At 44.4% G+C, this 6410-nt stretch overlaps 1 non-coding gene across 1 annotated transcript; it reads right to left on the reverse strand.

The window, feature by feature from the left end:
• Positions 1-598: 598 nt before the first annotated feature.
• On the reverse strand, positions 599-680 carry trnas-aga (transfer RNA serine (anticodon AGA)). Its single transcript has one exon. It is a non-coding gene; the product is annotated as a tRNA-Ser (tRNA).
• Between the last annotated feature and the right edge of the window lie 5730 nt (positions 681-6410).

A 6410-nucleotide genomic window follows, 5' to 3' on the forward strand; every position in this document is an offset into this window, starting at 1 on the left:
ACTCGGACTGACAGTTCACACTTCTTCATTCTCCTCTGATTCCATTTCCCAACGAGTTTCTCAAGAATTCCAAAGCTGGAGGCTAGATTATATGATTTGCTTCCTAAACATTTTTCCACCTGCCAACTGACAATATTTTCACAGTATCTCTTCACAATCCTCTGGCGTGCACCATGTCCAGGGATGAAAAGTCCCGTTTGGTGGGGAGATTCCCTCGGCTGGTGAGCTTCACTTTGGAACAAAGATGGTTAAGTGGCAAATTCCTGCGGTCGTTTGTAATGATGTGAGAGGGAGCGGTGGGGAATGAGCACTCTGACGAGCAGGAGGAAGTATTGCCAATGACCAGAGTCAGAGAACAGAGGACAAGGGATTAAAGGAATCTAATGAAAAGCAGCACTTCTGCTCAGGACGTTTAATAGCAACTGCAGAAACCCGATGTGTCGAGCAGTGTATCTGGAAAGAGAAACAGAGATAATGTTTAAAATATGGAACATTTCTGATGAAGAACTCGAGTTTCCCAAGTCTAATCAAATGACAGGCTGGTTTGCAAAACTGGCATCCTGAAGTTTGAATTGCTCCAGCAGGAAAGCATTCATAACGTAGTCAGCAGGATTCGAACCTACGTGGGGAAACCCCAATGGATTTCTAATCCATCGCCTTTACCACTCGGCCATGACTACAGAGAGCGCACCAGCCTTGAGCATTGACCAAATCAGCCATGATCTCATTGCAAGCTGCTGCTGACATGAGTGAAATGTTTCCATCTCCTTTTATACCATTGCTGTCATTTGTAAGGTGCGAGACACCAATGTAAAAGGAAAAAAAGCACAAAGTTAGGAAAAGATATTTGCAGCAAAATTGAGTCAAAATTATTTATTGAAAGGAAATTCACACTTGGCAATTTGCTCGATCTCTTTGCGAACATGACCAGCAGAGGTAATCAAGGGAGCTATTGATCTGAGTATTCTTGGACATGAAACAAACAAATGTTAATGACATATTCATTTCTTTTTCTGGCGAACGAAATGGTCTTTCCTGATGGTTACAATGAAAGAGATGGTTCCCAATAAAAGACAGAGATTAAGTCGCATGTAGATATACTTCAATGTGACACGATTCACTTTCAGCCCCTAATTACCCCAGAGATGGAGGGGGTGAGTTAATTTTCTTCACTCTTCAACTCCACAGCATGGAGGTACAGACATGAAACCGCTAGAGATGGAGTTCTTGAATTGGGAACCAGCGACACTGAAGGAACTAGGCAAAAGTGGCACTGCAGATGCTGGAAACCTGATTTTAGATCAGAAAATTCTGGAAAAGCACAGCAGCATCCGAGGAGCAGGAAAGTCGATGTTTCTGTTGCCAGTCTTTCTGCGTTCCGCAAACAATTTTCGTTTTTGGCTCAGATTTCCAGCAACTGCAGCTATTTGTATTATGTTAACATTCATCATGTTTTGGACAAAACCAATGACCTGCTCGCATCGGAAAATCGGCAGAAGTACTGGGACACCGACATGTTAGCTCAACAATACAACCATTCCATGAGCGGGAATACGATCCGGGCCACGGTGCTGAGAGTACCGAATCCTCACAAGTAAATAACAAGACAAGGCGATAGATACTATCGTATTTGGTGTAAATAAAACACCCTTTCTGAACATTTTCGTTGCAGATTATTTTCAACTTGTCTTCGTAGATTTACAAAGTGGGAAAAGGCCATTCCGCCTGTGTGCATTGTGGCTAATCAGAGAGCCATCTATTCCAGTCGCAGTTTCCAACCTTGGCCCAAAGTCTCGTGTGTTCTAATGTTCCCAGGGCAACTGTCAATGACTTTATCCTATGTTCTTAAATGGCACAGATGTATGACGCTTCCACAACGACTTGTAAATCTTTTGAGGAACTCATGCTCATTTTCACCCACAAAGGGAGACACACAGAAAGATACCCCCCAAACCGGCAGTGACTTCACAGGGGAGCGTCAACGTGGGGCACGGTTAAAGTGAGATATCCCTCTCGAGCCAGGTAGGACTCGCACCTACAATCTGCTGATCCGAAGTCAGATGCATTATCCATTACGCCACTGGCCCAACTGACACACTGACCTCTGGCAGAAAGTCGATATGTAATGCCATGGATTTTCATGGAATCAGAATTAAAAAGGTGAACAAGCAGCGAAGATAATCACCAACACTGCTTCACTTCGAAGTTTCCAGTTTGTGAAGCAGTGCCTTTCACTAACAAAGGAGAAACATTTGTCCTCAGCTGTTTTCTTCAGTGTTACCTCCTTCTCTGCTGAAAGTTTCCATCGTTTTATTCACAGTCCCGACTCGATTTCATGATCCAATCCAGTGAAAACGTGTCATGGTGTCATCCAAGCAAGACCCTGCCGAAACTCAGCGAGAGACCTCTGGTCATTTCGAGCTCAGGATGTGGAATTAGACGAGCTGCGTGACACCTTTTATTGGCGCCGACACTTCACTGCAAATTAGCGGCTCAAAACGAGCCGTTGTTATCATCAGCTTGATTTGTACCTTCCTGCAGTGCATTTGCGTAACCACTCGGCCATGACTACAGACAGCACCGCCCCCTGAGCACTGACCAAATCAGCCGTGATCTCATTGAAAGCTGCCGCTGACTTGATGAGTTAAATGCTTCCATCTCCTTTCATACCATTGCTGTCATTTGTAAGGTGCGAGACACCAATGTAAAAGAAGAAAAACACAAAGTTAGGAAAAGATATTTGCAGCAAAATTGAGTCAAAATTATTCGTTGAAAGGAGCTATTGATCTGAGTATTCTTGGACATGAAACAAACAAAGCTTAATGACATATTCATTTCTTTTTCTGGCGAAGGAACTGGTATTTCCAGATGATCACAATGACAGAGATTTTTCCCAATTAAAGAAGGCAAATAAATTCCATCTCACGCTGACACCATCGTGAGCGCTGCTGTTTCACAATGCCACAGAGTCAGGGTCAATTCCCGCCTCAAGCAACTGAATGTGTGGAGTTTGCACATTCTTCCCGTGGCTGCGTGCGCTTGCTCTGGTTTTCTCCCACAGTCCAAAAATGTACCGGTTAGTTGAAATGGCCGTGCTAAATTGACGGGGTTAAAGGAGAGGAATGCATTTGGGCTCGGGCGGGTCGGTATGGTGTTGCTGGGCTGAAGGGCCTGTTTCCACATTGTAAGTATTCTAATCTACAGTAATCAATGACCAAGGTACAGCGCACGTTGTTCGATGGGGCATATAAAACTTTTCGATTGATTTTCTTCAAAGTTTCTTTACAATTCAAACAGGAGAGGTAGAAGGGACATGAATGCCTCCCATAATTCTTGCCTTCTTTTGTCATTCATAGGCGGTATTTTTTCCTGTACGTTTTTTTTACACTGTGGTTACTGTTAGTATTCTTGTCAGCCACATCGGCTGGTTTCCTCTTTCCTCAATGTTCCTCATCTCTACCCAAACACACTTTCCATCCTTATCTCCTGAATCAAAGTAATCTCTAACCATTGCATAATTGCCACGGAAACTGGGCTTTTCACACGCCTGGGTATGTCATTTTCCAATATTAATTGATCGTTTACTGTGTTGCAATTGCGCACGAGAAGAGGAAAACAAAATAGAGGCCGGTGGTCCTGGGTTTCAAACATACATAATTGCAGCTAAAACGCAGGTTACTGCACACAATGCGATCACGGAAGCAAGCAACGAATCGTCAGGAAGCACACAATAAGTACAATGCTGAATGTCATGTCAGGAACAGGACCTGAAACACAACAGAAATACATCTCTTGGGTACTATTTTGGACGCATTTCTCAATAAGCTATCGTGTTTTACATATGTTCCATTGGGAGTTACCTCACACAAGGAAGTAACCAGTGCTGCAGACGGTCGAGTTCCAAGTCCCGGAGTCAGAGACACTCAGTGCCCTGTGTGCACCTACAAGGAACAGCTGTGAATGGGGTTTACAGGGTAACTGAACTGCATGAATGCAGCTCGATGATCGTCTCCCTGCTTCTCCTCTATAGTTTTCTGTGCAGTCCCTGCGTGCAATCTTTTCAACTACGTATGTCCGGCACAAGATGGGCATTGGTCACTTGTCTCTGAGAGAGGCTGTTGGTTTATGTGTTGTCATAATTCCGAGTGTAAGGAGGAATCTGGCTGTCAGTTCCCAGAAACTTACTTTAATAAATAGAAGCGTGCTTTTTAACTTGCCGCGTGGCATGTACTCGTTGCAAAGTTCGTGCACTGCGAATCACGTTGCGGGACTATCCAATTTTGGCAAAGAATTTGTGTGGCAGTCACGAGTTGCCACGACCAGCTATCCCTAGTAGCAATACAGACAAATGGCAAGAATTACAAATTCGATTAGAGCAACACAAGTTTAATGTGACAGGGCAAACAGAAGGCAGCCAGAAGATCTCTGGGTGTAGGGCAATCACCCAAGGTACCTTTTCATATGAAAGTCTGTGCATCAGTAGAATCTGGGAACAAAGTATTCTATGTTGGTTACTAAGTTTCCAGACAACTTGCGTTGTTCCCCGTTTACTCTGAATGTGAATAGACATAGTTATTTCACCGTTATTTCGAAAGAAGATCCTGCATTGAATCTGTTCGCCGTTTTTTGATGTTGTGGTGAAAAGGTGGGCAATCGCGATGTGAAACGTTGCTGTGCTTTCATTTCCTTCATTACTGTCCTGGTGAGGGAGAAACGTGATTGGCTCTCTCGATCAGATGGGGGCACCGGCGCATTGATGGCCTAATTTAATCACGGATATACTTGGAAATGTTCACTTTTAATGGTTCGTTGTTCTGTTTTGTTTTATGATACTTGAGCACTTTCTGGGACTTGGCAATACACTAAATCTCCAGTAGGTTTGGAATTGCCTCGCTGTTACTTGTGCAAGCAGTTCATGTCAGAGACGACTCACAGTGCCTCACAGACAGCACTTAAGCTTCGGTGTGTCTGATCATGGAACTGCCTTTTCAGTTATGATTCTGTTCCATGATAAGAGCTGTCAGTTTTTGGATTCGCTGGAGAGCAAAGTGGGTAATGCGATACGTGAGGTATTTTTCTTCAGCCAAAACTTTGATGGCGAACTTGGGAAAGTGTCAAGAAGAATGGTCATGGCAGCAAATATCCGGAAAACCTTCATCTCTGGATCGGTTGGGCTCATCCACCCTCCAAACAAAATAGCCAAACTCGCTGACTGAGTAACAAACAACATGCATTTCTTTGCAAATCGTGTATTCAAACCGCTGCTGGTAGCTGGAGCATCTCAGACTTGTCGAGCATGGAAACAAATCCCGCGATCCAACTTGCCCTTGCTGAATAGATAACCGAAATTAATCCATACATATTTGCCAATATTTGTGCCTTATCTCTCCGAGGTCTTCCTGTCTATACACCCATTCAGATGCCTTTGAAATGTTGTGAGTGCACCAGACTCTGCCACTAAATGTGGCAATTCATTCCACACACACAAAAGTTCTGTGTGAAAAACATGTGTCCCTCACATCCCTTTTAAATCTTTCCTCTCTCACATGAAACATTTACTATGTAGATCTGAACTCGCGTGTCTTGTGAAGAAGTGCTCCCTGACTATTTCCTCTGTCTGTGTTTCTCATGATTTTATAAGCTTCTGTGAGGCCATCTCTAAGCCCTGAAGCTCCTGGGAATCTGACGAAGCCTATTCAGTTTCGTTCTCATGTCCAAGCAGTGCAAACTTTGCAAGTCCTTGTAAAGGTTTTCTAAACTTACACTTGCAAGAAGTGCCCAGCTGCAGCACCTGTTTGACTGCGTGGCCACTCTGGAGCTGCGGGTGGACTCACTGTGGAGTATCAGCAATTCTGGAGAGTTATGTTGCCTCCCAGGTGCTCAGGCCAGGGATGTCGCCCATCGGCTGAAAAGCATTCGAAAAGGGGATTGTGAACAGCCAGTTGCCTTGGTGCATACAGGCACCAACGAAAAAAAACGAGATGAGGACCTGCAGGGAGAATTCAAGGAGCTAGGAGAGAAATTAAAGAGGAAGACCTCAAAGGGAGTAATCTCGGGATTACTGCCGGTGCCATGTGACTGCCAGCGTAGAAATGAATTAAAGAAACGGCACGGTGAACACGTGAGTTGAGGAATGGTGCTGCAGGGCGGGTTTCAGATTTGTTGGATTTTGTGACCAGTTCTGGGGAACGTGGAACTATAAGAAAATTGATGATCGACATCTGAACCAGGCGGGAACGTATGTCCTTTCGGGAGTTTTTGCTACTGCTGTTGGGGAGGTTTTATACTAATGTGGCAGGGGGCTGGGAACCACAAGATTAAACAAGTCGGCAGTGAGGTGGAAACTGGAAACGCTAAGGATCTGGAAGATAGCATTAATAATGGGAAGAGTAGGCAGAGAGCAGATGAAT

This window comes from Chiloscyllium punctatum, chromosome 50 (genome assembly GCF_047496795.1).
Source record: "Chiloscyllium punctatum isolate Juve2018m chromosome 50, sChiPun1.3, whole genome shotgun sequence".
Classification (NCBI taxonomy): Eukaryota; Metazoa; Chordata; class Chondrichthyes; order Orectolobiformes; family Hemiscylliidae; genus Chiloscyllium; species Chiloscyllium punctatum.